Genomic DNA, 10,437 nt, shown 5'->3' with positions numbered 1-10,437 from the left:
ACTTTTCGGTGGAATTAATGCACTTTTTCCATCAGATTAGCAGCTTCTGAATTTCAGTTGGATATGACGCATTTAGCGGCTTTAGCACACGAAGTGCTCTACCTCAGGAGATACTCAGAACTTTTGTTCTGAAAAAGAGTTTCAAGCAAATTACCCATAAAAATTATCTTCTCTTGCCAATATTAAGCAGGATTTATGTCTTCGCATTTAGGCAAGTTGTAGGTAAAACAAACATATGCATTTAAGTCGTCGGTAAAAATAGCCAGCTATTTTGGATAAAAATGTAAGAATCTAGAGCATTAAAAAAATTTGTATGACTACCTTTTTCAAGATTTAATAATTCTATGTACGGTTGTTCGCAGTACTCTGAAGCTCGAAAAATTATCCTAACGACTTTTCCAATAAAAACAAAATTAACAGGGTTATAGTATTTTCGAAATGCCAAAAAAAATGAACACTTTTAACTTAAAAATGACGATATGGAAAAACTTACGAGAATAAAAGCGTTGCTTTTTAAAACCTCTACAAGATTATCATAACGACTTTTTAATTTTTCGTTATAAATCGACAATTCGGGCAAAATAAATGACATGTAAGCTCAAATATTTTCAACGTAACACACGCTGCAGTCTTCATACAGATTTTTGTGTTAGTCTATATGATTGCCCTCTCGTTATTTATTTGGCAAGAAAAAAGTTCAGTGAAAAAGAAGCCTTTAAAATGTTGTCCATTCATTTAGTTTGTCTCTATCATGCTTTTAAAAAATGTTGACCTCTGTAGAAAAGTTTGAATAATTTTTGACAAAAAATCGCCTAACAACGGAACAGACTTCACTACAAAGATCATTTAATTGTGATCAAATTCTCTATTCATTACACCGCCATTTCTGTATAAAGATAGTTATAGTTTCAAGGAAATAAACTTAGGACAGCTATTGCGTTTGGTGTAGTAGGGCAGCATAATCACGATTTTAATGCGACAGCAGCGCTATTTTGCGTAAAGTGGCGACCTTAAAATGTGGTGCAACGTTGCTCTGTTATATTTAGGAACGCTGCCGTCCCGAATGAGAGAACGTAAACGTACTACAGTAGTCGATCCGACTTCTACATTCATAAAAAATTTCTAATTTAAAAAGTGAATAATTTTAATCTAAGTTCATAATTGTTCAATTTGAAAATGATATGATTTTGAACGCTTTTTGGAATAGCTTAATTTTGAATTCTTAATCGAGAAGGATAGAAATTTTGGGTTTTTAATTTTTCGTAATTGAAAGGGGGAAATATTTTTTTACTATGCTCCATATTTTTTTAATTTGAAGAAAATGTTTTATTTCCAATATTTTTATTGATGTGGAAGGGAGGAAATTTTGGTTTTTAATTTTTTGAAGAGGAATTTCTTTTTTTTTCACATTTTTATTAGGGTTAGAGGGTAAATTTTTTGTGGGTTATTTTATGAATTTGTATGGAGAAATTTTTCATAACATAACTTCTGATGAAAATGTACTTCTGATTTAAAAATGTGGATAAATATTAAATTAAGAAATTATAAAATTACATATATGTTAGAAAAAAATTTTTTTAACTTTAAAAATTAAGTTAAAAGCTCTTATAATTTGAAGAATAATAGTCAATTTAAAATAAGAACGATTCATTTATTCATTTTGTTTCTGAAATTTAATTATACATGTATTCTAAGTTTGAATAACATAAAACGAGACTACATTTAAATTTGGTGTGAATAAAAATTATTCAAATTACTTAAAAGTTCGATTTTATTTATTTTGTGATAATTGGGAGTACTGTGTAAGAGTTTTGTTTACATCTAATAGTAAAACGCGTAACCAACGTTTCTTTTAATAAACTAGAACAACTTTAGAAAAAAAAACTCGGAGCATACATCATTAACAATTAAATGTATTTCTAATTATACTAAAAAGTAAAACACGAGGCACCGCGCGTGTACGAACCGACACGTGTCCCGAAAATAACGCAACCATCTTACTCAATTCTGGGGCTGCTGTTGTTCCAAAATTCTGCGCGTCGTTCGTCCTCTTTTCGCTCGCAGCATTTTCAAAATAAGAGAGTAGATGTCTTGAACACAGGGCGTGCTGACGCTCGTATGTACAGGTTCGGTCAACTGCGTGGAAAATAAATGGCGAAATTCAGCGCCATCTGCGATGGGCAGGAGAGCTACAGAAGCATGCATGTTTGGTCGCTATACATGTGCATGCTCCTTCCTTAAATGTGTTGCATTGTAAAATAATTTAAGAAAAAAGGGTGAAGAAAGACAAAAATAAGAAAACAAGAAAAGCAAAGTAAGAAATTAGATATAATTATCATTCAATTTCTCATTTTACGTTTCTCATTTACTTAATTTTGCTTTTATTTTTGTATTTTAAGTAGAAAAAGATAATTACGAGACGAGTTAGGATGTGCATACGCATAAATTTTTATTTTTTCTGAAGCAGAGTTGACCTGGGATATACAGTTTTTTAATATTTTATAACCGCACCAGTTTGCTTTTTCAAGAAATTCTTTTCATCGAAGTGATACCGGCACATGAAAATCAGTTTTGCGGTTATGGTCTCATACGGTGACAGTACCAGACAACGCGTGAAGGTAACAAATGATAACAAATAATTTTCCGCGCACGCGCTTTTTACACCAATTTACGCCATTTGCGATGGGCAGGTGAACTAATTTGATTCCCCTCGCTGCGTCTGAACCCCCCGCGAACAATGTTCTAAAAAATCGCCATTTTCACTTATTGAGTTGACCGAGTCTGGTGTTTAGCTCAGCAGAGGTAAGTATAAGTACTGCAGTCGCCCTAAATTTCTTTCCGTGTAGGTGAATGTACCAACTCACGACCAACAGCGTCAATTTCACGACAGTGAACATCAACTTGTTATATTTGGTCGAAAAATCAGTAGAAATATGAAAAACATCAGGCGAATTCCTTGACATTTCCTATAAATGTAGACGTCATAAAAATCAAAAAATTAAAATAATTGTAGCTTACCGACTTATTCATAGAGGAGGGCCTTATTGCAGCACTATATTATGATATAAACTCAGCTAAAGCATAAGAGAAGTAAAAAATTCAAATTATTCAATAGCATAAGAAATAAACTACCAAAATTATTAAACAATCGGCTATTAGCAATTATATATTCTAAGTTTTTCATTCTCTTCGCACATAAATGTAGCCGTCAGTGTCAGACGAGGGTCACTATTCAGTTATTTTAACCAGACACCTGTTTTTCGTACTTTCGGAAAACTGAAAAAAGACCAACGGCGTGGGAAACATGAATTTAACATCTCACGCTGACATTTCCACTTCAGGAAAATAAGGAGCTTTTAGTGGAAGATCAGAAGTATTATTATAGAAAAATGATCCTATAAGATGAAAATAATTGAATAATGATAAATTAAACTTCTGAGCAATTTTGGGTCAACTCATATGAAAATTTTTAAAACCTAAGGAAATATTAAAAATTAAAAATCCTTCCTTCTTTGAACTCTCACAACTTAGGTTATTTTAATGATATGGCGATGCACTTTTTTTTAATTAACCAGAAAAAGATTTAGTTTTAAAAATGTTTTTTAAAACCTAAATTTTCTTTCACGTGTTTAAATTCTTGAAGAACAAATTTTTAAATGGAATTTTAGCAAAAAAAACATTTTAGATTTAAAAATGTCCTTAAAGGTCGCTTGCAATTTGCTATAAAAGCCATGTGAATATAAAAAAGATCATCCTAAATTTTTAAAAAATAATTAAAAACGTACATTAAAACGATACACACGATGTGAAAAACCCTGCAATCAATATACGAATATTATACTCGTATTTACTAACTTTCTGATTATTTATCGGAAACCAAAAGGATCCTATTTTTATATTTCAAGGACTTTTTAAGAAGATTGTAAGCTATCCATGAAACAAATTGACGAAAATCTAAGATGGACGTTTAAAAAAGATTAGTTTGAAAATGTGATTTTGAAAGACACGAAAAGTAAAAAACAAAGTTTTATATTTCTTCAAAATTGCGCCTTATTATGAATTGGTTAAAAAATACATCTGAATGTCGCCCAAATCACAAAAGTTAAGAAGAATAAAAAAGTATCAAGAATTTCAAATTTGAATCTCCTGAGTTTAAAAAAATGTTAGAATATTATTTTTGAGTCTTCTATTCAACACCTAAAGGCATTTTTACTGCAATTTTGATCATAATTGATAACAACAAATGAAATTCTGCACATGATTGGGCATGGAATTGCAACAAAAAAAGAGCAAGCAAATTGAATTGCAAATTGATTTTTTAACTGAAACTCTTACCTTTCAATTTTTTATATGAAACTTTTTTTCATTTGAAAATTCATGTGCTTTGTTCCCAAAATATGTTAAGAATGCTAAAAATTTATTTTATTGGTTAAAAATTAATTACTTCAGTTGAAAATCCATCTCTTTGGTTGAACATTTAATAACTTTATTAAAAACTTGTTTTTTTTTGTAGAAAATTAATGTTTTAGTCTAAAAATTGAACTATTGCAGTTGAATATTCTATTATTTGGGTTTACAATTTATCGATTTCGTTGAAAATGATCTTTTTTATTTCAAGATTTATCCTTTTTTGTAGAAGATTAATCTTCATGATACAAAATTCATCTATTCTAGTTCCAGATTGAGCATTGTTATTCAAAATTGATCCTTTTGGTTTAAAATTCATCTACTGCAGATAAATAATTATCATTTTAGTTGACTATTTATCACTTTGGTTGAAAATGTATGGAATGAAATGACTATTTCACTAGTAAATGTTTTTTTTTCAAATAAATACTCAGCAGTTACATAATATTCAATTGTGCTTAGAATTTCGATTCAAGAAGTAGGATTTACTCTTGATTCTACGACTTCTCCAAACTTTCAGGAACACTTTTTTAGATTTTTTTAGATTACTCTGCATAAAATAGGTATGCATATAAGGGATACCAGCAGAAGCTGTAAAAAACTATGGGAAAATATTAGAAATGTTGTGCGTAACCAAAAATAATTTATGTTATTTCTCAGAAATTTGAACACATAAAAAGAATATGTTCTAATAAACCTCACATTTTTTATACTTTACAATATATTGAAAAAGTTTCTGGTAATTCAAGAAAAGCAGCCTATCAGTTTTATTATGGTCCAACATTTTTTTAAGCCGAGAGTATTTCTGTTAAAAATGTAATTTTCTTATTTTTCTCATGAATAATACGAGATGTCATAGAAGAGGGAGATGTCTCCGATATAAAATGGCCAATCCAACAAAAAATTGGCGAAAAATGAAGTGCGGGTTGTTGAAGAAAATGGGATTTTCATATTTTTATTGAAACTATTGGTTATAAGGTGATATTTTTTAGTTGATAATTCAATATTTTTAGTTTACTGGTTAAAATTATAAACCGGTTTTGACTGAATTTAATATAGTAGCCACAGTAATTGTACTGAAATCGGTACTGAATTTTAGATATGAGGAGATAAAATGAAATGAAATATTGAAGAATGGACAAGCGTGTCCATAATCTGATTAGTGAGGGATTAGTCAGAATAATCAGGCTGACGAATAATTCATCTTCTAATGATAGAAGGAAGCCTACGCACTATCCTGCAGTCCCGCGCTGCTTTACAATTGAGGCCTTGAATGAAAAAGGGCACATACGCCAAAGTAGCGTTTCGAGAAAATTAAGAAGAAGGTTTTCGTTTTAGTATAATTACGTGAAAGCTTGTACAATATATAAACTGTATTTTGCAATAGGCATAGTAACTTATTTTTTAAAGAAGTCATACGCAAAATGATTACTTATTCATGTTAACTTTTTGATATTACAGTTTAAAAAAGTTTGGTTATACGCCCTTTTTCCATAAATGCAATATTATCGTTAAAAAAGTTAATATATTGGTTTTTGTTAAATTGAAATAAGAAAATTTAGAATGAATTTTTGTGCTTTCAATTGCTAATAAGATCTCGCTAATACTATTACTCACATTTAAAGCTTCTAGGACATTTTTTCCAACACATATCGGCCTTTTTCACAATTTTGGTCATTTCATCATTTTTCAGTATTCTGTTTCTTCTTCAGATGACATGATTTCGTCTTCATTCGCTTCATTAGTTTCTTTCATGAATACGTTATAATGAAGTGTGGCGTATTGGCTAGTTAATTTCACTGAACGCGTTGTACTCGTAGTATCAACAAGTCTACGACTGCAGTAGGTCGAGGCGCGCTGACCTTGTGATGTTTGGAACTCATGTAAACATGCGAATTGTAAAATATCCTTTGTATGATATATGTAAAAGCCATGCCTCCATCGCAATTTGTGAAATTTCGAAACGTCTCGTATTGCTCTTAGCTATGCAGATTGTACGGACTTGTGATCTTAATTGCTTATAGATCGTCGTCGTAAAAACAAGTGTGAAGTTCAAATTCAAATAAAAAACTCTATTACATTATATTCCGTGGTTAACTGCAGAGTCTGCAGAGGAGATGGCCACACGAATTTTGACATGTATCGTTCCGGCGTACAAAAAATTGGAAATTATCGTGGGGAATTCGCAACTTCTTTAGGCGCGGACAAGAGAGTTATGTACACTGTTACACTTAGAAAACCAGAATTGCTTTGTAGAGAATTGTATGTAGTGGTTCATTTGAGAAAAGTAATTAGTGAATAACGACAGTGAAATTAATGCTTAAAATGTTGAAGAGTGTTTCCAGCACATATTTGCAGTCTTAACAGAAAATTCGGTAATCGTGCTTGATGATCTTTTTAATCTGTCAGAACAGTTTCGATTTACAAAAGTTTGTCTACTGGGTACAATAGCCCAACAGCTGAGAAGTGGTGAAATTAAGATGCTGTGGCTTCTCGTAATTTAGGTTTACAGCGAGAAACGTGTTGAAGCAAATAATAAGACATGTAGAATTAACAACATGTGACGGAACTAAAAACTGTGAATTAACAACTGTGACCGAGTTGCGTACAAAGTAAACAACTAATCAAAAACGAATATAGAGAAAATAGTCTGACATCGCAAAATCAATCTGCACACAACCTATCTTTATCAATATTGGAGAGGACAGTTACGGCAGCAGTGAAAGCTGTGATGGTAGCAGAATCCACCTGCCAATATCGAAGAATGCTGACGATTTATAAAGAGACAAGTAAGTATAAAGAAATAAAAAACTTCTTCACAAATTAGGAAGATTCAACATTTTTGTGTCATAAAATAATGTTTCTTGTGCGAAAAATGGACCGATTTTACTTATTGATGCATCAGTATACTTCTTCTAGGAATGAATTTCGAAACATTAAAAAATGAAAAAGTGTGGAAAATTTTTTGAAACAAAAGTAAAATAAAAAACGCGCTTTGAAGCTCTCAAGTCGAGCTTTCTAGTTTCTTTATTCTACCTTGCATTCACTCTGCCTTTTTATTATTATTTTCCTACTTCTCTAGTTTTTGTTCCAATCTCTGCATCCCCTTTTTTAACTGTACCCTGACCTCTTTCCATTTCTTTCTTAACTTCAGCGATTTCCCGCCTGATTTCCTTCTTTAATTCCTATCCCCTTTTCTCCTGCTTTTCTTCATAAATCCCCATTACTTCTATCATCAGTTTGCGAATTCCGTTCAGTCTTTCCTCTTTCATCGGAATTTTAATTTCATCTTCCCTTCCTTCAACCTCCTTACTATTATCATCCTTCTCTTCTAAATTCAGCTTTTACGGCGGGGATTTAAACATTTTTTAATATTTCAAGCTCGCATCGATATCTTCCTTCTTTTCACTGCTTCCCCCGTACTTCTCTTCCTTTTGATAAAAGCCTAAATCGAACCCCCGCTTTTTGCGCTTAATCTCACTTTTTCTACAGATTTCTTGTACTACCCCTTGCCTTCCTTTCTTTGATCTCATCTTTAGGCGTACTTAACACATTCTTTTGAATCCAATTCAAATGCTCCCTTCTTCTAGCCTTCCCTGCATTCATGTATCGTCGCGATATGGTATCTGTTTCGATTAGAGGGGAAGGAGCTGGAGGAAGGAGTGGCAGAAGTACTAAATAGGATTGATGCGAAGGTAGATCTAGAGAAAGCGAGAAGTGCAGGAAGGGAAGAGCGAATAGGGGAGAGAATGGTGCTAGTAAGACTAAAGAAATGGGAACATAAGAGGGAAGTGATGACAAAAAATAGGATGTTATTTGGAAGCTCGAAGAGAATAGATGATGATTTGACATAGGTAGGAAGGAAGATGCAGTATAGGTTGAAGAAAATAGCGGAAGAGGAAAGAATAAAGGGAAGAAGAACATGGGTTGAGTATGGGAGAATACAGATAGACGGAGTATGGTGGGATTGGGATAAAGAAAGGGAACAGATAGTAAGAAACGAGTTGCAGGGAAACCAGGAAAGGAAGAAACGGGAGATAGGAAAATAGGAAATAGCAAGAAGGAAACAGAGACGAGAAACTAAAGTAGGGTAAAATGGAAGATATGTTACTGGAATATAGCAGGATTGAAGAAAAAGGTTAGGGAGCTTATGAGAAATTGGAAGCAATGGGATGACGTCATAATGATGGAGACGTCGATACATGAAAAGGGATGGGAAAGAGTAAGGGAAAGTTTACCGAGAGATTGCAAATGGCAAGTGTAAAATGCGAAGAAGAAGAACAAAAAGGGCAGAGCAATGGGAGGAATGGTGATGATAATAAGGAATAAATGTATAACAGGGAAAGATGAGAAAAAGAGAAAAAAACAAAAATAAAGGTTTGATAGTAGAATAGGTAAAGATGGAAGGAGAGAAGTGGAAGGTAATGGGTGTTTATGTGAACGGTAATATGCAGGAGAAAGCAGAGGAGATGAAAAAAATGATTGAAGAATACAAATAAAGGCGGGGATTTCAATGCGAAAACAGGAGACAGGGGAGGAAGGGAATGAGGAGAAAAGAGTAGAAGAAAATCCAAAGATAAGGTACTAAATGGAGAGGGAAAAAAGCGGTTGAAGAGCTTGGAGATGTTGGGATGATTAATCTTAAACGTAAATATAGAGGGAAATGAGAAAGGAGAATGTAGACGCTCAAGAGGTTTTCAGGGGAACAGTAATTGATTATATGATAGTGGATGATGAGGTAAGAGAAAAGGTCAAGAAACTAGAGGTAGGTGATTATGTTGATTCGGATCACTTTCCATTAATAGTGACATTAGAGGGTCAAAAAAGTAATAAAAATATGAATAAAAAGGGGTAAGGGTAAAAAATGTAGAAATCGGGGATTGGCCAAGGGAAGGAAAAGAACAGTTTAGAGAAAAGGTCAACAATTTAAAAATGGAAGAGATAAATGTGGACGAGGAGATGGAAAAAATGATAGGAGAAATAAAAAGTGGATTAGAGTGCACAAACAAAAATTAAGTTAGTAACGGAGGGGGTATAAGTGGATGGGATGAGGACTATAAGGAGAGAAAAAGAAGGTAAGAAAAAAATTTGAAAAGTGGAGAAAAGGAAAAGGTAATGGGCATGAATTTAGAAAAAAAAGAAAGCGTATACTGAGTTGTGTGATCAAAAGAAATAGGAAGAGAATAAAAGGTTTCAGGAAGATACGCAGCAGGCTAGGGCGAAGGAAGAGGCATGGAAGGTAGTAAATAGAAAAAGAAAAGGAAGAAAAACAGTAAACCAAGATATAGAAATGGTACAATGAAAGAAATATTTTTTGGATTTGCTAGGAGGAGTAGAAAGAAAAGTTAGAAAGGAAGCAAAATATGGAAATATGGAAAATATGGTATAGATGAGATTTCAAATGGGTATGGAAATATGCAGGCCAGAGAAAGGTAAAGAAAAGGAGATTAAAGATTACAGAAGTGTGACACTGATGCCGACACTGTATAGAGTATATGTAACAGTTTCGTCGGAAAGATTGAATATAGACGTTAAATAAGGTTATTGATACGCTGTTATAGCCGGTATTAGGTTATGGAGTAGGGATATAGGAATGGAAAGAAAGGAATGATATTGATAATCTACAAGAAAGGTATATAAGGTGGACACTAGGGACAGGCTGGAGGACGTCAGGATATATGGTGAGTGAAGAAGCACAAAGGGATAAGTTAAGTTTTACAGCAGGAAAGAGGGCATGAAAATTTGAGACAAAGCTGAAGGAGGGAAAGGGAAAAGAAGTAAACAGAAAGTGTAGAATATGTGAATAGGAGGACGAAACGTGGGAGCGTGTATAGGAAGGATCTAGGAGAGGAATGGAAGATAAAGGAAGGTGGCAAAAGAATGTGGTTAAGATTCTAGGAGAGGATGGATTAGGAGAAGAATGGATGAAGGAGTTGGAGGGTGCTAGGGGAGCTAATGAGGAAGAATGAAAGAAAGCATGTGAAAAAAGGAAAATGAAGGTGTAAAAAAGTGAAAGCGTAAAGATTGTAA

Source organism: Belonocnema kinseyi, chromosome 9 (genome assembly GCF_010883055.1).
Source record: "Belonocnema kinseyi isolate 2016_QV_RU_SX_M_011 chromosome 9, B_treatae_v1, whole genome shotgun sequence".
In the NCBI taxonomy this organism is placed as follows: domain Eukaryota; kingdom Metazoa; phylum Arthropoda; class Insecta; order Hymenoptera; family Cynipidae; genus Belonocnema; species Belonocnema kinseyi.
This window is presented reverse-complemented; position numbering follows the sequence as displayed.